The sequence below is a fragment of the Zingiber officinale genome, chromosome 2B, assembly GCF_018446385.1.
Source record: "Zingiber officinale cultivar Zhangliang chromosome 2B, Zo_v1.1, whole genome shotgun sequence".
NCBI classification, from domain to species: domain Eukaryota; kingdom Viridiplantae; phylum Streptophyta; class Magnoliopsida; order Zingiberales; family Zingiberaceae; genus Zingiber; species Zingiber officinale.
In genome coordinates this window covers 90,761,495-90,784,884 of record NC_055989.1, presented here as the reverse complement: position 1 = coordinate 90,784,884, position 23,390 = coordinate 90,761,495, and the positions used below count along the sequence as shown (strand labels likewise).

The following is a 23,390-nucleotide window of genomic DNA, read 5'->3' as shown; positions in this document are numbered from 1 at the left end:
ATTTTCTTTGCTCGGTTCGTTTATTTAATCTTCAGATATAGTTAATTTCCTATGTAAACATGCAATTATTTTAAAAAACTTTTTGCTTAAGGTAGATTGTACCTCATCGGGACCTTTGGAAATGAGTACGGATTCGTGGCTCAATTCGGGTTCGAACCTGTCTTCCAATTCACTTTCCAATTCTAGTCCGTATGCCATCAACGTGAGATAGTTGGTGTGCTTTAGTTCGTCACCATCCAATTCCTCTGTGGATGATTCGTCCCAAGTTACCTTGAGGGCTTTCTTCTTATTTAGATTGGAACAGTCATTCTTGTAATGCCCCTTCTTGTAAAATATCGTAATAAAATAATAATAAAAATAATAAGGTTTATTGGACGAATAACCTTAACGAAATTTTTAAGAATTTTCTGAAAATTTTTCGGAGCTCGTATGACGAGTTTAAAGGGGTGAATTTATAGGCTAAAAGAAAGCCTATTTGGATATCCCAATTAAAGTGGGAGTTGATAGATTTAATTAACCCTAGGTATTTAATTAAGCCATAAGTCCCTATTTTTCTTTCTCTTCCTCTCCCGATTCCCCTCTTCCTCTCTTCCTCTCTTCCTCTCACACCGACCTCTCCTCTCCCAATCCTTGCACCGTCGCAGACCACCATGGCTTGACGTCGGACTCCGACCGCTGCACAGTGCCCCTCTCCCGATCTCCCTTCTCCTTTCTTCCTCTCTGCTCCTCATCACCTCCATGAGAAGATCTTCAGCCGAAAGGGGGAGAACCCGAGCCCTCTCCTGATCCCGTTTATTTCGGGACCTAGCTCCGATCGTCGCCGGTGAAGTCCTCAGCCGGCATTGTTCTCGCGACCTCGAAGCTGCAACACCGTCTCCTCCCACACGATGGCAACTGACGAGCTCTCCCAATCTCACCGTTGCTGGGGTGCTCGGCCCATTGCTGCATCATGCCTTAGTTTCCCGAAGCCACCGACGCTGATGATTGTTGGTGCAACCTTAGGTCAAGGTTGACCTGGTTGACCCGACTCGAGGTGACTTGACTCGAGTTGTATTTTGATGTTTGACTTGGGAAGATTGTCGGTGCAACCTTAGGTCAAGGTTGACCTAGTTGAGTTGCATGTTGATGTTTGACACTCGTGAGAGAGTTCTATTCTTGATGTGAGACAAGAATAGATGGTTGGGAGTTTATTGGTCCAACCCTAGGTCAAGGATTGACCTGGTTGACCTGAAAAGTCCAAGTATGGAGACTTGGCACTGGGAAAGTCCTAACTGGGATGTTAGGCAGTGTGGAAAGTCCCGGTGAGTGAAGCCAGGCACTGGAAAAGTCCAAGCAGGGAGCTTGGCACGGGAAAAGTTCAAGCAGGGAGCTTGGCAAGTGGGAAAGTCCTAACTGGGATGTTAGGCAGTGTGGAAAGTCCCGGTGAGTGAAGCCAGGCAGTGGGAAAGTCCTGGTGAGTGAAGCCAGGTGAAAATCCTAGTGAGTGAAGCTAGGTGAAAGTGGAAGCCCTGGTGAGTGAAGCCAGGCAGTGGGAAAGTCCTGGTGAGTGAAACCAGGCAGTTAGAAAGTCCTGATGAGTGAAGCCAGGCAATTGGAAAGTCCTGGTGAGTGAAGCCAGGCAGATTGGAAATCCTGATGAGTGAAGCCAGGTAAAAACCCTAGTGAGTGAAGCTAGGTGAAAGTCCTGGTGAGTGAAGCCGGGCAAGGAAAAATCCAGATGGATCAAGGGTGATCGGACATCTGGTGTTGAGAAGGTCAAGTAGGTCAAGGGAGTGATCGGATACTTGACACGAAGAGAAAAGTCCAAGTGAGTCAAAGGGATTGACCGGACACTTGGTAGGGAGTCTTAGCAGGTCAAGAGAGTGACCAGATGCTAAGCATGAGATACCAATAGGTCAAGGTTGACCGGATATTGGTTTGGAAGACTTGGAACTTGGTTTGGGCAAAATCCAAGCTCGGATCGATCGATGGATCGATCCAAATGCCCAACTTCTGGACATCGCGAAATCGCTTTTGCTACTTCGAGCGGACCGATCGAAAGCGAACATAAGGCAAAGAGAAAAGGAGGGATTGGTCCGTGGACCGATCCATGCACCTCGATCGGTCCACGCCGATCAGAGACGCATCGAGAACTTGGGCGAGTTCTTCAGGAAGAGTGCTGATCGGTCCGGGACCGATCAGCACAGGTCCCGATCGGTCCCCAAGACCGATCGAGGACTTCTGGACCGATCAGGTTGGAGCCTGCTCGGTCCAACGGCTAGTTCTCTGCTCTTCTTCTTCGCAGGTATAAAAGAGGGCTACAGGACTTGGTGAACGCTCTCCTTCTTCTTCTTCTTCTTCCTTCCTGTTGCGAAGTGCTGTTGTGCTTGAGCTCCTCCTTGTCGAAGCTTCGCGTGAGCTTCTTCCTGTTGCTGGTTTTCTAGCTAGGCTTGGATCCGAGAAGCTGCTGCTTCACCAGGGTTCCTGCTGACTTCAAGAAGGCAAGCAAGTGTTGTTTACATTTCTGTTCTTGTTTTCTTGTTCCTATTTGTACTCCTATTGCTGTTGCAAAGATTGTGGTGAGGTTTCTCCACCCACAAGGAGTATCTATTAGCCGGGTTTCCGGGGACTCATCCACCGACGGATTGGTAGGCTTCGTCCACCTTACGGACACGCCGAGGAGTAGGAGTTCATCTCCGAACCTCGTTATATGGTTTGTCTTTCTTCTCCTGTTTTCTTTCTACGTTGTATTTCCGCTGCACTAACCCAATCGTAGGAAGAAACGCGAAAGATTGGGGTCGGCTATTCACCCCCCCTCCCTAGCCGTACGAAGGATCCTAACAAGTGGTATCAGAGCGAGGTCGCTCTTCATCGGATCAACACCCGTGGGAGCAAAGCTAGAGATGGATCAACTCGGAGAAGACATCACCATTCCACCCTTCTACGATCGCGACGACTTCGCGTATTGGAAGGTAAGGATGAAGTATTTCCTTATGACTAACATTGAAAATTGGACTTGTGTACAATTAGGTTTCACTCTTCCGATGGATAAAGAAGGAAAACCTTTTGAGAAGAAGAAGTGGACGAAGGAGCAAATCCACCAATCCACAATCAACGACGAGGTAATGAAAATATTTGAATTCTCATTACCTAACGATATATTGTGTAGGATAGATGGATACAACAATGCCAAGGAGTTGTGGAACAACTTGGCTAAGTTCCATGAGGGGAACTCCACTTCAAGCCATGAAGAGGAGTCAAGTGAGCCAAGTAGCTCACATCATGGAGAAGAGGAATTAGAAGTTGAGGGTTACTCAACATATAAGGAAGAAGAGGAGGAGAGTTCTTCTTCAAGAATGGAGCAAGAGGAAGAAGTTTCTATCTCCGGAAGGGATGAAGAAGAAAGCATACATCCCACCTCAACCCTAGGTAACTCAAGCATTTCAATTTCAAATAAATTACACATAATGTGCTTTGAGTGTAGGGAGTATGGACATTACAAGAGTAAATGTCCAAAGAGGGTTAGAAAGACTCCACCGGCACCAAAGGTCAAGGAAGCCGGAGTACCAACACGCAAGGGCAAGAAGCACGTGGTGTGCTTCCAATGCAAGCGAAGGAGACATTATCGGAGCCAATGTCCGAGAGGGAGGCAATCTCACAAGGACAAGAGATCGAGCACATGTATAGGGGGAGCTAGGGCAAACCCTAAGGTAATCTCTAAGGCACATTCTTGCAATTCTAGTAGGATGCATGCTAGTAGCCTTATTGCTATTGTCAAGAATGATAAGCATGTTAATTATAGAAATCGATACACATGCTTAGGTGCCAAACATGTGAGCCTAGATAAGGATAACACTAGGAAAGCCAACCCTAGAATTAACTCATCTAAGGCTAAGGAAAATCTAGGTAGAAATCCCAAATCATCTAGACATATGCCTAGGAATACCTCAAAGAAAAATGATAAATTAACACTTGAGGTATTAGAGAGGGAAAATCAAGTCTTGAGGTCAAGACTTAATACTTTGGAAAAGGCTCTTAAGAACTTGGAGAAGTCATCTCTAGGGTTTAAGGGTCAAAAACCAATGTCCAAGGACAAGAAACCTAAGTCTCAAGTGGTCAAGCCCACTTATCATAGTGTTCCATTCGATTATGGAGCAAAATCTAGGGCTAGGAAGACCACCACCAAGGTCACAAGGGGAGTCACCCCTAGAGTTGATCTTGATGAGTCCCAAATGACCAAGGCTTCAAAGCCTAGGAGGGTCATTAGGAGGGTTGCTAGGGAAGTCATCCCTAGTGAATATTTAGTGAACCCAATGAGCTCACATAGATATTGGGTTCCTAGGAGTATCTTCTCTATCCCATAGATGGGTTAGAGAGTGTCAACTCCAATTAGAAGGGTAGTTAACCCAACTTTGAGGAAATTGACACTCAAGGAGCATTTTCAAGGTTTTGATAACCTTTGAAAATGAAAAAGAATTATTATTTATTCCTTGAAGAGTAAATTGTGCCATATTTGAAAAATATCGATTTTAATCTTATTTGGCACAATTTAAGAAAACCTAGAGAAATACCATAATTGGGATTTTGGTGTTCTCTTAGGGATATATGGGCAATCTAGGGTTAGATTTTAAGTTAGCTAAGGCTAAGGATACTTAGATAGGGAATTTAGGTATTTTATTTGTGCTAACTTGCCATGATTGGTTGCCATATGTCATGCCATGACATCATATTCATTTTATTATCATTTGAAATGTCATGATAATGCTTAGGCTAGTTTATATGTCATGCTTTATTTAAGTTTTCAAACTTTAGGCCATGACATCATGACATTGGCACATGTTTTTACTTATGATATCATTATATGCCATGTCATCATCTCTTGCATTATAATCAATGAAATTGATTTGAGAACAAACATATAATTTGATATTGAGATCAAATTGGTGTTTAGAAAATGCATGAGAACTTAGCCTAAGTTGACCTTAACCCATATCTCACATCAAATTGACTTGAATGTGGTTTGATACACCTTAGATGTGTGTGAGATATTAGGATCATGAGTTAGGATCAAGGTGCATTGTCCTTGTACCTAGATGGCCCTAATTCAAGAAATTAAGGATCATAGGGAAAGCTTGTGTACAAGTCATGTACATCTAGCCCTAAGATTATGGTCCTAAATTCAAATGGTTTTAAAAGCATTTTAAAATTGATTTGAAAGACCTTGATGAAGCTTTCCTAGTGATAGCATTCATCATTGAACATTGTGATACAAAGTTGAGTTAAACTTGAACTATTTCAAAATTTTTGAACTTTGTATCAAGATTGAAAAATGGAAACTATATTCTTAGAAAACTATTTTTCCTTGATAGTGTATGATATGAGGAATGTATCCTCAAAGTTTCGTAATTTTTGGAATTTTCTGTAATTTTCTGTGAGTTTCTGAACTTCTCCCGGAGAGAAAATCAGAAATCTCTGATTTCAGTGGCTGGATCGGTCCGGGGACCGATCCAGGGAAGATCTGATCGGACTGCGGACCGATCCAGAGTATTGTGGATCGGTCTGCAGACCGATCCAGTGAGTTCCAGTAGCACGAGTGCGATCTGGTGAAGGGCTGATCGGTCTGGGGACCGATCAGGGCGTGCCGAATTTCTGATTTTTCAGCTGTTGTCTGAAATTTCAGTTATGAAAGTGGTGTTTTTGGATTTCTAAAGGTTTGGAACTCTCAAAGACATTGTTGGTGCAATGGTCAAAGGGGGAGTTGACTTTTAGGGGGAGTTTTTACTCCTTAAGACTTTTGAGGATTAGTGATATGGGATTATCACTAAGTTGATTGTTGAGTTTAGTATCAAGGGGGAAATTAAGAGTTTCAATGAAAGGTATGTGACTTTCATCAGGAAGAAACTTTTGACCTTGATACCCTCCTTTTCCTTTTTGATGTGTGTCAAAAAGGGGGAGAGTGTTCATTGGAGAGTTATTGGAGAACCCAAGTTAGGTTATCGGGTTAACCTAAGCTAGGGGAAGAATGTCAAGGAATGTTCGAGGAAGAACATTGGAATTCTTTTTGATGTGTGTCAAAAAGGGGGAGAATTATTGGAGAACCCAAGTTAGGTTATCGGGTTAACCTAAGGGGAGAATGTCCAGAGAATGTTCAAGGAAAGAACATTGGACATTGGAAGATGAGTGGAAAACCTAAGTTAGGTTATCGGGTTAACCTAACTTGATTATGAGTTTTGTCAAATATCAAAAAGGGGGAGATTGTTGGTGCAACCTTAGGTCAAGGTTGACCTGGTTGACCCGACTCGAGGTGACTTGACTCGAGTTGTATTTTGATGTTTGACTTGGGAAGATTGTCGGTGCAACCTTAGGTCAAGGTTGACCTAGTTGAGTTGCATGTTGATGTTTGACACTCGTGAGAGAGTTCTATTCTTGATGTGAGACAAGAATAGATGGTTGGGAGTTTATTGGTCCAACCCTAGGTCAAGGATTGACCTGGTTGACCTGAAAAGTCCAAGTATGGAGACTTGGCACTGGGAAAGTCCTAACTGGGATGTTAGGCAGTGTGGAAAGTCCCGGTGAGTGAAGCCAGGCACTGGAAAAGTCCAAGCAGGGAGCTTGGCACGGGAAAAGTTCAAGCAGGGAGCTTGGCAAGTGGGAAAGTCCTAACTGGGATGTTAGGCAGTGTGGAAAGTCCCGGTGAGTGAAGCCAGGCAGTGGGAAAGTCCTGGTGAGTGAAGCCAGGTGAAAATCCTAGTGAGTGAAGCTAGGTGAAAGTGGAAGTCCTGGTGAGTGAAGCCAGGCAGTGGGAAAGTCCTGGTGAGTGAAACCAGGCAGTTAGAAAGTCCTGATGAGTGAAGCCAGGCAATTGGAAAGTCCTGGTGAGTGAAGCCAGGCAGATTGGAAATCCTGATGAGTGAAGCCAGGTAAAAACCCTAGTGAGTGAAGCTAGGTGAAAGTCCTGGTGAGTGAAGCCGGGCAAGGAAAAATCCAGATGGATCAAGGGTGATCGGACATCTGGTGTTGAGAAGGTCAAGTAGGTCAAGGGAGTGATCGGATACTTGACACGAAGAGAAAAGTCCAAGTGAGTCAAAGGGATTGACCGGACACTTGGTAGGGAGTCTTAGCAGGTCAAGAGAGTGACCAGATGCTAAGCATGAGATACCAATAGGTCAAGGTTGACCGGATATTGGTTTGGAAGACTTGGAACTTGGTTTGGGCAAAACCCAAGCTCTGGATCGATCAGTGGATCGATCCAGCGATACGCTGGGTATCTGATCGGTCTGGTGACCGATCGACATGAAGATTTTGTTCTCTTCTTCGCCCTCAGCCTTCCATCATTCTGATTAGCTTCTAAGACCGATCCACTTCTGGTACATCTTGATTTCCTCTGTAATTCTTCAACATGCTTTTGGCCTAAATGAGTTTCCCTTCCATCTCCAACAGTACAGTCGACGTAAGAATCTTCATTTGGTGGTTCATTTATTACCTGGCCTATCTGCAAGTTCTGTAACTTTTTTTCCTTCGCAGTAATATGGACTAATTTCTTCACGCATATCTGGAGCTCTTGGGCATCAAGCTTCGGCTTCTTGAGCTCCTTGTTGGGTTCATGAACGACTGAGCTCTTCGTCACAGGTTCCACAACGGTTTGCTCTAGACTTGGATCAGTAACATCAGTTGCTTCGTTTGTTTTCTTGTTCCTATTTGTACTCCTATTGCTGGTTGCAAAGATTGTGGTGAGGTTTCTCCACCCACAAGGAGTATCTATTAGCCGGGTTTCCGGGGACTCATCCACCGACGGATTGGTAGGCTTCGTCCACCTTACGGACACGCCGAGGAGTAGGAGTTCATCTCCGAACCTCGTTATATGGTTTGTCTTTCTTCTCCTGTTTTCTTTCTACGTTGTATTTCCGCTGCACTAACCCAATCGTAGGAAGAAACGCGAAAGATTGGGGTCGGCTATTCACACCCCCTCTCTAGCCGTACGAAGGATCCTAACAATGATGACTCTGTCACACTGACCATGGCAAGAGAAAGTCGCAGCCGCGACCAGCGCCAAAGTGACCACGATCAACCAGCGATCATGGATATACCAAAGGCTACCGTTGTTCTGAAGGTAGTAGCTTCCTTGTCTTCCATTTCCGATCGGGAATAGATTTTGGAAGTAGTCCCAGTTTCATCAATCGTTGCGATTGTTCCCAGCTTTCGTCACCAACCACTGCACCTATCCTATGTGCCATCGCTGATCGCGTGAGCCATCATCAAGAGAGTTAATTCCTGCTAGATTGAGGTAATAAATCAATTTGACCAGTTTAGTAGGATGACTAAGCTTAGTTTTATTTGGATCTTGTATTAAATTTGAGTTCATTTTGGTACTAGATGGATTAACTAGGTGATAATGGGGGGTTGTGATTAGAATTGGAAGTTATTGAATTGAATCCATCTTTCATATATTCATTTGGTTAATGGATTATGTATTTTGATTTGATTAGGATTGTTTGATTTGGAAGGCTGCCTCGTCACCTTGCTCCGGCTATCTTGTTCTGACAGTGAATATTCCCGACCATGAGTTGATGGAGGAGCAATTCGATTTGGGTAAGTTGTGTTATGGATTGATTACCTTATGTTTAATAGATTATGGATTATGTTTGAATTTAGAAGGAGTTGGATTAAGGATGAACTTATCATCTTATTGGATTTGGATCATTAGGTGGAATTAAACATGATTCCTAATTGAATTAGGAATGGGTTTTGGGTTTAGCTAATTGTCGTATACGTGATTGGCTAAATCGTATATTATGTGATCACAGGATTTTGGATTTGAGACGAGCCGCTTGACGTGGAGGTTGTTTGATACGATCTTCATTTTGAGGCGGGTATCTCTTGACTTATCTTTTATGATATTGTCACTTTGATATGCATAGTAAATTTAGCTAGTAGCAATGATCATTCTTAGATTTGCCCTTGGTATGTCACTATTTGACCCCTATAGTATGTTCTGTTTGTTGCCTGTTATGTATCCATATTTATATCTCTTGATTATTGTCGTATGTACCTTAGTTCCTAGAGGAAGTGACATACTAGGCTTCACTGAGTATAGGACTAGTTTTCTGGATTTTATTATCTGGCATGTGTATTTAGATCTGTGATACCTAGGTCATGGTATGATTTATTTTCCTGTTTGGTACATATTATGTGGAGGTGATTATGGTTAGGATTTACATGTTTAGTGTCATGCACCATCTTGCATGATTGCATGTTGTGCGATTGTCGGCTCCATTATTGTTTAGCACATCGCTAGTTACATGATCTGCACACACAACCACTCATGGGTTAGTGGTACATCAAACAGGATGTGTGTAGTTGCTTTGCCAGTGCTCCGCTGATCCACTCATGGGTAGCGTGACACAGCATGGTAGCACGACAGGGATCCCTCCTCTGATTATCTTAGGGAGATGAGAGTATTGCGCTCCCCCACTCTGTTTGGGGTAGGAGGATAGGTGTACTCCGACAACATCCTGCCCACTCAGTCACTCAGGAGCAGTGATGGCAGAGTGCACAGTTATCATGACTCTACCCACTCAGTCTCACCATCGTGTGTGAGATGGTTGATTGGCGTTAGGGGTGACACATGTCATTTTTGTATCATATGCATTGATTGCATTTATTATTTATGATTGTTGTACTTTGTTCGTTGCATTTTGGTGATTGCATATGATTGACATGCATACATGAGACATTATATATCTGGTCTGACGACCCTTACATCTGGATAGGAGGTCCTGGTGAGTACAGTTCTTCTTATTATTGATCAGAAGACTGTACTCCATGATTATTACTGATAGTTATATTTTACAATGCATGTCAACTTGATATCCGTTGAGTTCTTTAAACTCACACCGTTGAGCTATTTCTATTTTAGGTAGTAGGTACATTTTTTTGGAGTCGCTTGGAGTATCCTGTCTGTCGGTTCCCATGTCACATCCGAAGACCTGTTTCTGGTTTTCATTTGTACTTTATTTGCTCTATGTTTTTGGTTTACTTAGCAATGTAAAATTTAGGTTTTGGTTCCGGAGTGTTGTTATGTTGTATTTTTGTTTGATTGTTGTGTTGTGTAAGCCTAGCCGGCTAGCAGTCTTATTTTTTATTTGTAATTGTTTCTATCATTTTCCGCTGTGTTTTTGATTTTTTACAGCCGAGTGGGTTGTTTAATTAATATATATATAACTGCGTGATTGTGAATATTTTGTTCCAGCCGAGTGGGCTGAGTATAAACTACGTGGTTGTGTATATATTCTAGCCATGTGTGGCTGATGTATATTTTTGTATGTATAAATGCTTTATATTGTCACGTGTACAGGGGAGATGCTGCCGGATTTTTCCTCTTGCTGGGACTCCCCCGGGGTGTGACACTTCTTGTTACATCCAAAGCAAGTGAAGTTGTCTTGTTGTTGTTGGAATTAGAAGTTGACTTGATCTTCTGCAAGTCCTTTTTGGTGAAATTCTTCTTTCTTATGGTGAACATCTTTCTTACCAAGTTCACTAGGTATTCTTCATCGTCTTAGTCTGGATTAGACTTATCTTCAGGTTCTGGTTTAGATCTAGATTTTGTTGGAGCAACCGGAAGATGACGAGGGCTCAACTTTCGAAGAGGAGGAGAAGAATGAGGAAATGTCATTGATAACCATGTTTTTATTACGCTATTCTCATTCATACAATCATGGTTTGATGTAGTTTTCATATATATAACCCATATTTACATCATATTTTATTCATTGTATCGAATTTGGACTTAATTGTAAATTATTTTATTATGGGTTAATTTGATGCTAATATTTGATTGTTATTTTGTAGGCATCAAATGGTCTCGGATGGGATAGATTGGAACCAGATTTGCGTTTGGATCGGAGTTTTAACGAGGCGATCAAGCTCTGGGTCGATTTGGACCCTCCATTGAAGATTGGAGAGATCTGAGCCATCCGTCAAGCATCTGATACATCCGACCTAATGAGGAGCAGATCTAGACCGTAGATGAGGATCGGCACTGTTGGATCGGATTTTAGGCTATTTCCCACCGTTGATCAAGCCTCAACGATTCTGAGCCGTTGGATCAGATCTGAGGAGGATTTAAAACCCGCGAGAAGCTACAGTGTCCTTGAGCTCGGTTCCTCGCGACAATGCTCTGTTCACCGTCTTCCACCTTAGCGACGTCGACGCTCCCATCAACATCTCAATCAGGATTCAAGATCTGTCATCACCAGATTGATTAAGAGTGACCGGCGATCATTTCCCGACCTTCAGATTGCGAGAGAAAGAGATTCTTCTGCCGCGATCTTCGCATCTCACGCGTACCAGAGGAGCTCGGATTCAGGGAGTTCTTCTGATCTGAGTTATTCTATCAGGCAAACAGAAGTTACGGAGGAGGTTTTCCAAAATTTCTGATTCATACTTGTTCTTCAATTCATTCTTGATTTTGGCATTGATCTGATCGATTGTATGTCGATCGCGATTCATTTATCTTCCCCTGTTCTTCGGGTAGCAAATTTTGGATGAGATTGTAAGCTTGTAGGGAGGTTTCTACCAGCTGCACACATCTCAATTCTTCACCGAGACTCTGATCTGATCTGGTGATTACTCACGGGAGATTTCGAGAGTTTCTCTATAATTTTGGCAGCGAGACAGAACTTGAATCAAAGATCTGAGATGAAGATGTTTCTTCATTTGTTCTGTTTTTAGTTTAAATCCATAGATCTATTGTTTCATTTGATTTGTTTTACTTTATGTTGCAATCAAAACCCATTGGAAATGTGTTCTGTTAGATTTCATGAATGAATTTCTGTTGTAGATTTGAGTTTAGTTTGAGATTGAAATCAGAGACAAGAGTTAGGGTTTTAATTCTCAATTAGGTAACAACTCTTAATTCATAGTGTAGTTTCCATTTTGTAGTGAAGTTTCTGATTATAAGATCTCAATTAGTTTATGATTGTTGATAAGTGTTGTTTCCTTAATTCGATTCTTTCATAATCCATTGCAACTTTGAATTCTGATTTGTGTAGGAACTGGCAGTTGAGCTCAGTTAGGTTTCAAATAATTCGTATCAATTGTTTAGGTTTAGGTTGAATGCAAGTTTAAGTATAGAAGCTATGAGTCTTTAATTCTAGATTAGTTTTATTCCGGGCAGCAAGTAATTTGTTTATAACTGATTTTGTGAGCATGCATTTCTTCCATTCTATTACATTCGTTTTATAGAATTAGTACTTTCAATTCTGATTTGTAATAATAAAAGCTTTCATCCAATAGAAAGGAACAAATTAATGAAGATCACATTTAGACAAGCATACTCTCTAGTTAACTTCGGAAAAATACGACTTGGGACTCCATACTACATCTTTTATATTTAGTTTTGAAATGTTCCAATTTTAATTAATTTGATGCACCACGTGACATGCAATATGGATGACACCAAATTTGACGTCGTTGCCGGGGAAACACTAGAAGAGTGTGATTGTTTCTAGATTGTGAAATTTCTGATTACCTTGTTTTGCATTTTATTTGCTTTCATTGGACTTATCTGAATACTCATTTTGTTTTTGATGTCATGACCAGGACTTCGAAGGACAAATTATTCGAGCTAGATCCAGAGATTGAGAGGACTTTCAGGGCTTTGAGAATTCAAGAGAAAGCTTCAGAAGGATCTGAAAATACCTTATCATATTCAGATATTTCCATGGCTGATCATAATAGAACCATGAAGGAGCTTGTAGCTCCTGATGAGGCTTTCAAGTATTCATGCATCACTTATCCAACTTTAGCAGGAGATTTTGAGTTGAGATCAGGGTTGATTCATCTACTTCCTAAATTTCAAGGGTTGTCTTGAGAAGACCCAAATAGACATTTGCATGAATTCCATGTGGTGTGTTCAACCATGAAGCCACAGGGTATTTCAGAAGAAGATATCAAGCTAAGGGTTTTTCCATTCTCATTAATTGGAGTAGCAAAGGATTGGTTATATTATTTGCCACCGGGATATATTACCTCTTGGATTGATATGAAGAGGGCTTTCTTAGAGAAATACTTTCCAGCTTCAAGGACCGCTACTATCAGGAAGAGTATCTGTGGAATTCAACAAGTGGTGGGAGAGACACTTTATGAATATTGGGAGAGATTCAAGAAGTTATGTGCAAGTTATCCTCAGCACCAAATTAGTGAGCAGTTACTAGTTCAGTACTTCTATGAAGGATTATTGCCTATGGACCGAAGTATGATAGATGCGACAGCTGGGGGAGCTTTGGTGAATAAAACTCCAGAACAAGCTAGGGACACTACAAGAAAATTGAGATTCTACAACACTTAAACGACAACGCTTTTTATAAAAAGCGTTGTCTATTTTTTTTTAACCACGCTTTTAGTGAAAAGCATTGTCTATTTCATTATTTTCTTATTAATAGACAACGCTTTTTTAAAAACCGTTGTCTATTAGTGATTTTTACGGGTCAAAGACAACGCTTCGTAAAAAGCGTTGTCTATTAGACTTTTTTTTAGTGTCTACGACAACGTTTTTTAAAAAGTGTTGTTTATTATTAAGTTCTCATCTAAATTTTGATTAATACAAACCATTGGATCTAAGTAAAGAGTAGAAAACCCGAACCCTTCTCCCAACTCCTATCTTCCGATCGTTTTTTATCCCGAACCCTTCTCCCAACTCCTCATCTCACGCGGCCTTCTGCATCTAACTCCTCTCCGACAAACCCCTCTTTGGCGAACCCCTCTCCGTGAACCACTCCTCTGAACTCCTCTCCGTCAACACATATTATGTGGATCGCCTAAAATTGTGGAGCTCTTTGCTTATCCCTTCTCTGCCCGCTCTTGTCCAGATTCGACATCGGATTCCCGATAATGCCGACGTTGGCGACCGCCGCAGCCGCTGCCCTCTCCTCGTCGCTCTTCCTCCAGTCCCTCCCCTCCGCCGCTACAATCGCCCCTCTTTCTCGCCCCTCTTTGTTCCGCCCCTGCCCCACCGCGATCATCCTCCCTTTTAGGGCTAGACTCCGTGTCACGTGCCAAACCGTCCTCTCCGCTGACGTCTCTTCTTCTGCCGAAATAGAGGAAGAGGAGCAGCTGGCGGCGGCTAAGATCGGGAAAAGGGTTCGCGTCATCGTGCCGCTGAAGGTTTACCACATGCAGAAGGCTCCGGAAAATCGAGGTCGAAGGGCAACCCCGCCCAATCAAGTTCATCTCTCATCTCAAGGAGGATGAGTTCGAGTACGTGGATTGAGCCCGGTATGTGTCTTTCGGTTTTAAGATGGAGATTTCAGATTCGCGAGAAGGAAGATGCTTTAGTGTAACTGGCAAATACTTTAGCTTTAGCTTTATCATGATACAGTGAAAGTATTATCCTGTAAATTGTGAATTAGGATGCTGAAAGTGAAAAATTGAAAAGGTGAGCTACATGATGCCGTGAAGTAAGTTTCTAAATTTTCTCCTTCTTTCCTCTTGGACTGCTAATAGTAGTTTACTTGTTGTCTGATTGGATCCACATAATATGTGTTTTCTATGACTTACTCCAATTATAAGGATTTGTAGCAACAAACAGAAGCATAAAATAAAACAGGATTTACCATTTCAAAGAGGCTCATAATATCATCTTTCACAACTGTTTCAGGATTCCATTTAGTTGAAGGATTAAAAAAACATGTTGGATCCTCAGCTAGGCTCTCAACTCCATGTGTGGTTTCATTTTTTACTTGAGCATTTTCGTTGGTACGGTTTTCCAAGGGACTGGTTACATCTATCTAGGTTTTGATTTGAGTCAAAGGTTGCAATGAAGATGTTAAATCCTTAAATAAATTCTCTACTCCATGTGTGTTTTCCTTCTTTACTTCGGCAGACTTTGTGGTAGTAGTCATGTCCAAGGAACTGGTTAGGTCGGCAGCTGCACAACAAGAAGAGTGCATGCTATCCGCAAAATAGTTCTTATTGAATTTGTATAATTTTATAATTTCTGCTTTTTACTTTATAGTCATCCAAGGTATGAACTCTAGATCTCATTGTGTTTTCTAGGCTTCATCATATGACAATGCTGGATTCATGATTGATATGTTAAAGTAAGTACAGGTTTCCACCAACTTGTATTTTTCATGTTCAAACTTGAAAGTCTGAGAAGTTTTTCCTTGGCATTCTGAACTTCTGATTGAATTTTCATCTATTTGTATTTTGCCATGGACAGGGAGTGTGGATTATCTCACAAATCAATAATTTTTGTCTTGGATGAGTTTGATCTTTTTGCTCAGGTACGTGTAGTAACTTTTAGCCACTTACAGAATTCTGTGCAAGTACTTCTTTACTTGCTTTTGTTCCCTTGTCAATCCTCCTTTGTTGTTCCATTTTTATCTCATTATGCAATGGCCTTTGCCTTATTCTAAATCTTTGAGCTTTTTGATACATGTGTATGCAGGGGAAACAACGTTTACTTTATAGTTTGCTTGATGCAATGCAAACAATGACTTCACAGGCTGTAGTTATTGGTGTTAGCTGCCGATTGATATGTAATCTCCACATCTCTCATTTTTCTTTACATTCATATTCATGTCAATATACACTAGGCCACCCACATTTTTTAATCTCTTTTAAAAAAGACAAGTAAAAGGAAAAATAAGGAAACATTAAAGTTAAGAAAGTGGAAGGAAACTAAACAATTGTTTTTATGTATATTATTATTCTTATTATTCCACTTTTTGACTCCTTAATTTTTCTTCCCAGCATTGCTGGTTATACTTGATAAAGCCTCATGTCTTTTAGGATGCAGACTAACTTCTTGAAAAAAGAGTTCAGTGTAGGTTTTGTCCCAGTCTCAAGCCGACAATCCTTTTTGATCAGTATATCTAGTAGAAGTAAGCATGCAGATAGCTGTCTTCGAGGTCGGCCCACATCAAAAATCCTTTTTGATCCCTAGGTTTTGATGTTTGGACAAAGGTTTAAGTTAGGTTTATTGTTGTATTTGATATGCATTGTAAGTATGCAGGATACAGGTACAACAAGGAAAGTCCAAGTGTGATCTTGGCAAAGGAGGAAAGTCCAAGAATGAGTCTTGGCGGGGTGAGTCCAAGCATGTAGTCTTGGCAACGTAAGTCCAAGTGTGACTTGGCAATGGATGAAGTCATGGAGGTGAGGAGCCTCTTGGCAAAGGAAGACCCGACAATATGGACAAGGCCGAAGGAAGCTCCAGAAGGCAAGACGTGAAGGATGGGGAGACATCCGAGGGACGCGAGGCTGATGGAGGAGGCTAGAAGGCTAGGTCTAGGTTGGTCGGGCGAGGACGAGCACTGAGTGATTGTACTCAGGGCAAAATTCTATGTGTTTTAGGATTTACTGTAGCAGTACTGTAGCGACACTGTAGCAGTACTATTGTGACATTGTAGCAGTCGACTGGTTACTGTAGTAGTTGACTGGTACACTGTAGCAGTCGACTGGTAGCCGAACGTTGGGTAACGGTCGGCTTCACTTAAAGGACCAGTCAACTGGTGCATACACCAGTCGACTGGTAGCGGGAAAACAGCTTAGTGTTTTCCTCTCGAGCTCTATTAAAGCCTATTAAATAGAGCTCGAGGTGCTTGGGCATGGTTGACGAAATAGACTTGGTTAAAGCCTATTAGAGTCTCCCAAGCCTTCGTGTGATCGGTGTGCTTGTATTCAAGTGTTTGTGGCGAGATTTCTCCACCGACAAGGAGCTTGAGCTAGCTGGATGTCTTCCGGGGAATCATCCACCGACGGATCGGGATCGTCCACCTTACAGACAGTCGTGGAGTAGGAGCTTTATCTCTGAACCACGTTAAATCAACGTGTTAGGTTTGTTTTCTCTTGTTAGTATTTGTTTTTGTATTTCCATTGTGAACTAACATTATAGGAAGTGATCGATTTGGGTGAGACGCTATTCACCCCCCCTCTAGCGGACGTCAATGTCTCAACAAGTGGTATCAGAGTTAGGTCGCTCTTCTACGGACTAACCGCCAAGAGAGAAAGAAGATGGAGTTCGAAGGACCGCTCGGATGGGATATCCGAATTCCACCTCCGTACGACAAAGAAGACTTCAATTATTGGAGGAAGCGGTTGGAGACATGGTTCAAAATGGATTGGAACCAATGGGTTGTCTTGAGTGACCCATTTGAAGCTCTTACGGACAAGAAGGGTAAGCGCCTCTGACCTCGACATTGGACCGAAGAGCAACGAGAGCAATCGGAGGCGGACAAGGAGGTAACGAGAATTTTGCATAATTTACTACCTTCTAATATTTTGTTGAGTGTAGGTGAAACCACAAATGCAAGTGATCTTTGGAAAAATATCATTGCCTATCATGAAGACCTTATAAAAATCCAAGGAGTGGAAGAGCCCAAGGAAATGACTCATTGGTCCAAGAAGAGAATGACCAATCCGATGTTGACAAGAGGTCAACATTCGAGGAGGAAAAGGAAGAGGAGGAAGAGAAAGAGAAGGAAGAGGTGGAAGAGGAGAGATCTTCCACATCCTCAAGAGATGAAGAAGTGGAAGAGTCCACATCTTCAAGTGAAGAGGAAGAAGAGAAATTCGAGGAAGAGGAGATCTTGGAAGCTCAATCCTCTACCTAAACTACCAAGAAGAGCACAAAGGACCACATCAAATATTTTGAGTGTGGTAAGATAGGGCACTACAAGAGTAGGTGTCCTTCGCTCAAGAAGGTAAAGAAGGTAAACCCTAAACTCACTAAAGTTAATTTAGAAACTAATGTGAGTTGTAGGAAGAAGAAGAAGGAGAAGAAGCATATTAGGTGCTTTACATGTGGTGAGTGTGGTCACTACCACACAAAGTGCCCAAGGAGAGGAGAGCTCAAGAAATTGGCGCACTTGAAGAAGTGGGAGAAAAAGGGAGCTTCCAAGGTAAAAACCAAGGTATCATTTAATGAATCCATTCCGTTGACACATGATAAAAAGCATGCTAGAAATAACTCTTATCATCTTAATGCTATTTATCATGAGAATAGGAGGCATGATAACCTTAAGGATAAATATATTCCTCCTCATGCTAGATTTACCACACCTAAGGTTAGGAAGGTAAATAACAACTTAGGCAATAACACCAAGGATTTTAGATATAAGCCTAAAAATAGAAATGCTCAAAGATTAAATGAAAAACCAAAATTTAGGGATTTATGAAGTGAAAATCAAGTCTTGAGGACAAGACTTGATAATTTAGAAAGGACCTTAGCAAGAATGGAAAACATGCTTAGGGGTCAAAATGAGCATAACCTAAGCAAAGCTAGACAAGAGTCATCCAATGGAAATAGGGGTTTGGGATACAAACCTAAAGCCAAGGAGGATGTGACTTCCTTTCATAGGGTTCCATATAGCTATGGGGCCAACCCTAGGTGTAGAGGCCAAGTCAAAGATACTAGGGAAGGAATCCCTAAGAGTACTTTTGACAAGACAAATGTGACTAAGAGTTCTAAGAAGTTTAACAAAGTCACAAAGAAGGTCACAAGGGAGGTCATCCCTAAAGTTGATCTAGTAAAGGTGACTAAGGCTCCAAAAAGGCCTAATAAAGTCACAAAGAAGGTTACAAGGGAAGTTATTCCTAGAAGTGACCTAGTAGAGGCGACCAAGGCTTATAAGAAGCCTAGAAAGTTCCTTAGGAAGGTATCTAGGGAAGTCATCCCTAGTGAGTACCTAGAGTATCCAAGGAGCACCAATAGGTTGTGAGTTCCTATGAGCATATTCTCTGCACCCTAGATAGGTTTACAGAGTGTAAACTCCAATTGGAAGGGTAGTTAATCCAAACTTGTTAAAGTTGACACTTGAGAGCATTTTCAAGGTTATTGTTAACCTTTGAAAATGAAAAGGATTGTAGGGTTACTCTTTGAAAGAGTAATATATGTGCCAAAATTTGAAGAGTTGAATTTAATCTAACTTGACACACTTAAGAAAAGTATAAGAAAAATCAAGTTAGAATTTTGATACTTTCTTAAGTAATTAAGAGAAAACTCGTGCTTTAATCAAATGTGATTAAAGCCTTGAAGAGCAAAATGTGTCAAAATTTTAGGAGTTAAATATAATTTAAATTGACACACTAGAGAGAAGCAAAAGTAATGTCAAATTTGGAATTCGGCATTTTTTTATGGAATTAAGGGAAATGTAAACCTTAATCCAAATTGTCACTCTTGGAAAGAGTAACATGTGCTAAATCTTAAGGAATTATGTTTGAATTAAATTGGCACAATGTGGAAAAACATAAGAATACCAAATTGGGGTTTTGGTATCTTCTTAGGGTAATTAAAGGAAAATCTAGGTCCTAATGTAAGATGTTTACTATTTGGAAGAGTAAAATGTGTCAAACTTTGAGGTTTTGAACTTAATTTAAATTGACACATTTAGAAAATGATAAGAAATGTCAAGTTGGGGTTTTGACATTTTCTTAAAAGGTTAAAGGCAAATCTAAGTCTTAATTTGATTTCATTTACTCTTGGAAAGAGTAAATGTGCCATACTTTGAGGAATTTGTTTAATTTAAAATGACACAAATTTAGAAAGAAATTAAAGAAATGTCAAGTTGGGGTCTGACATTTTCTTGATGAAATTAGGCAATCTATGGTTAAATTTTGAGTTAGCTAGGGTTAAGAATACTTAGATAGGTAATCTAGGTAAATTTTATTTATGCTAACTTGCCATGATTGTTTGCCCATCATATGCCATGACATCATATTTAGCATTCACATTTTATTATAAAAAATACAAAAATACCATGTCATGTCATACATACATCATGTAGCTATAACATGCTTTGCTTTTGAAAATTACTTATTTTGATATATGTCATTAATCATCATGCAGTATGTCAATTTCCTTGTAATTAAGGACAAAAGACATTTATTATGTATGGAAGTGTCCCAACAAGAGGGATCATATCAAGTGACATCCTAGATGGATGATCATGATTTTTACAATGCCTGGATAGAGATGCATGATCCCTTAGTTTAGGGCAAGACCAAATATACATCTCACAAAGAACTATAAGGTGACTTGTATGTGTTTTAATACACGTTAGATATAAGTGAGATGTTAAGATGATGAACAAAACTCAAGATGTTGATCTAGTGCATCTTGTTGAGTTTTAGGTTCATCAAAACACATAGTTATGTGTCTTCCAATCATTGGGAAAGCTAATGTACAAGTCATGTGCATTAAGCCCAAAGAACATGGTTGGATATTGGTTTTGAAAATGATTTCAAAATACTTTTGAAAAACCTTGGTGAAGACTATTTTTTGATAGTAATCATCATTGAAAAGTTAGACACAAATTAGGAGAAAACATTGAAGCTTTCAAGAGTTTTCAAATTTGTGTCAATCTTTGAAAATAGGAAGTATTTTCATAGAAAACTATTTTTCCCTGATAAAGTATACCCTAAATAATGTCTACATGAGTTTTCATGATGAAAACAAGTATGGATTGGTTAAGAAAAACCAAAGTGAAGTTTCGGTTGAGGTTTAGTTTCATTATTGAATTTTGAACCTCAAAACTTCGAGTTTTGGTTTTCCTAATTATTTAAGAACCCCAAGTCATTGTTGGTGCAATGATAGAAGTTTGACCATGTTTTTAGGGGGAGTTACTCTTTAAAAACATAAAAATCTTTTCCAAGACCAAAAGAATGTCAAGTGTTAAAGTAGCACATGACATTGGTATGGGAGGTGTGACCAAGGACAAGGGAGAGTCATCCAAGACCAATAAGAAGGAATATGTTAGGGTGACATATAATTATGGCAAGGATGAGGTGTCCAAGGTGAAGGACAAGAAGAAACTAAATAAAGACAATGTGTCTAAGGTTAAGAAGGTGAGTGTAGTAGGCCAAGTGTCACCCGAGGTGCACCGAAGTGGCCTAGCCATAGTGGATGAGTCACCAAGAGAGGTGACTAAGGTTAAGATTCCTAAGGATAGGAAGAGCTTTTGGGACCCATGATAGATGGGTTATCAAATGTGCCAAGTGGTTAGGAGACGGACTTAAGTCTCTAACCTGGTGGGTTGGCACAATTGGAATGTGTTTCTTGCATAAAATATGACATTGAGGGTCATATTGCATAAAAATTAATTTTTGATGTATAGATGTCATATAAACCCATGCTAGGGAAGTATTGTGGTTTAGTATGGGTAGATACATCAAGAGGAAGTTAAAACTAGAACTTTAGGTCAATGTTCAATTGAACTATTTAGCTAGTTTTGAATTTTATGTCAATCTTGGGATCTGTGATAAATATATTTATATATATATTTTTCCCAAGTAGACATGGATAAAATAGACCTCTTCACAAAATTTGGGATTTTTTTGGAGGTCTGTGGAATTTTTGGCGCATTTCTGAAAGTAAGTAAAAAAGGTTAATTTTTACCCAAAATGAGTACCAGTCGACTGGTACAGTTACCAGTCGACTGGTAACAATGTTTTTGAGCACAGAATGTCTCTGTAAGCTCATTTTGATGAGGCCAGTCGACTGGTTCCGATACCAGTCGACTGGTAACAGTGTATTTCGAACACAGAAGGTTTTGTGAGTGGAAATCGAAGGGGGCAGTCGACTGGTACCTAGTTCAGTCGACTGATACCAGCCTAAAAGTGTTTTTCAACATTGTTCTTGACCTTGTTAACTCATTTAAATGTATGAGATCCATGGGGGATAAATACATGAGTTTAGGGTCAATTTGGATGACATGTTTTCAACAATTGGGATATTGTTGGAGCTCTTTTTGATGTATGGCAAAGGGAGAGAAGTTTAGGTTTAAGTGAGAAACCTATACACCTTTGCAAGAAATCCTAACTCGAGGGGAAGCTTATGTGAAGGGGGAGCGATTGTTTAGGCAAAGGGGGAGAAGTTTACCTTTGCGGGAAATCCTAGCTCAAGGGAGAGCTTAGGTGAAGGGGGAGCCTAGGGATTTAACTTCCATTATTTATGTATGAGTTGATTTGCATATTTATTTGCATATGTATTACATTTATGTTTCCCTAACTTAAACAGGTTGTCAAACATCAAAAAGGGGGAGATTGTTGGAGCAATCTAGGTATCCTAGGTTTTGATGTTTGGGCAAAAGTTTAAGTTAAGTTTATTGTTGTATTTGATATGCATTGTAAGTGTGCAGGATACAGGTACAACAAGGAAAGTCCAAGTGTGATCTTGGCAAAGGAGGAAAGTCCAAGAATGAGTCTTGGCGGGGTGAGTCCAAGCATGTAGTCTTGGCAACGTAAGTCCAAGTGTGACTTGACAATGGATGAAGTCCCGGAGGTGAGGAGCCTCTTGGCAAAGGAAGACCCGACAATATGGACAAGGCCGAAGGAAGCTCCAGAAGGCAAGACGTGAAGGATGGGGAGACATCCGAGGGACGCGAGGCTGATGGAGGAGGCTAGAAGGCTAGGTCTAGGTTGGTCGGGCGAGGACGAGTGCTGAGTGATTGTACTTAGGGCAAAATTCTATGTGTTTTATGATTTACTGTAGCAGTACTGTAGCAACACTGTAGCAGTAATGTTGTGACATTGTAGCAGCACTGTAGCAGTCGACTGGTTTATGTAGCAGTCGACTGGTAGCCGAACGTTGGGTAACAGTCGGCTTCACTTAAAGGACCAGTCGACTGGTAGCGGGAAAACAACTTAGTGTTTTCCTCTCGAGCTCTATTTAATAGAGCTCGAGGTGCTTGGGCATGATTGACGAAATAGACTTGGTTAAAGCCTATTAGAGTCTCCCAAGCCTTCGTGTGATCGGTGTGCTTGTATTCAAGTGTTTGTGGCGAGGTTTCTCCACCGACAAGGAGCTTGAGCTAGTCGGAGGTCTTCCGGGGAATCATCCACCGACGGATCGGGATCGTCCACCTTACGGACAACCGTGGAGTAGGAGCTTTATCTCCGAACCACGTTAAATCAACGTGTTAAGTTTGCTTTCTCTTATTAGTATTTGTTTTTGTATTTCCGTTGTGAACTAACATTATAGGAAGCGATAGATTTGGGTGAGACGCTATTCACTCCTCCTCTAGCGGACGTCAAGGTTTCAACAGTGTTGAGATAAAGTTTGCCACGCTAGGGGTGCTCGGAGAGGATCCAGGCGTTCAGAGTTGCCACGTTAGCAAACGACTAGTTTCGACCAATGAGCTATAAATAGAACCCTAGTCTTCTTCATTCAACACAACACTCACAGTAATCGAGTTTTCCATTCTGTTCTTCATTTGTCTGAGCTGTCAATGTTCTGTACAAGGCTTCTCCACTTCCGACTTGTGTTGAAGGAGTCGACATATAGAGCTTCATTTACCTTGGATTAGAACCTCCTCGGTTGTAAACTAAGTAACATCGGTTGTCTCATACTTATTTTATGTATTTTAGTTTCATTTATTAAAGTGTTTGTTTTAATCAAAGTCGAAAGTTTT

General features: G+C 40.9%; 1 long non-coding RNA gene across 2 annotated transcripts; it reads left to right on the top strand.

The window, feature by feature from the left end:
• The first annotated feature begins 13,917 nt into the window (after positions 1–13,917).
• On the top strand, positions 13,918–15,514 carry LOC122049278. 2 transcript variants are annotated; one of them, XR_006130905.1, is made up of 3 exons: positions 13,918–15,077; positions 15,200–15,263; positions 15,428–15,514. It is a non-coding gene; the product is annotated as an uncharacterized LOC122049278 (long non-coding RNA). The 2 variants fall into 2 exon arrangements; XR_006130904.1 differs by lacking the exon at positions 15,428–15,514 and having other exon boundaries at positions 15,200–15,266.
• The last annotated feature ends 7,876 nt before the right edge of the window (positions 15,515–23,390 follow it).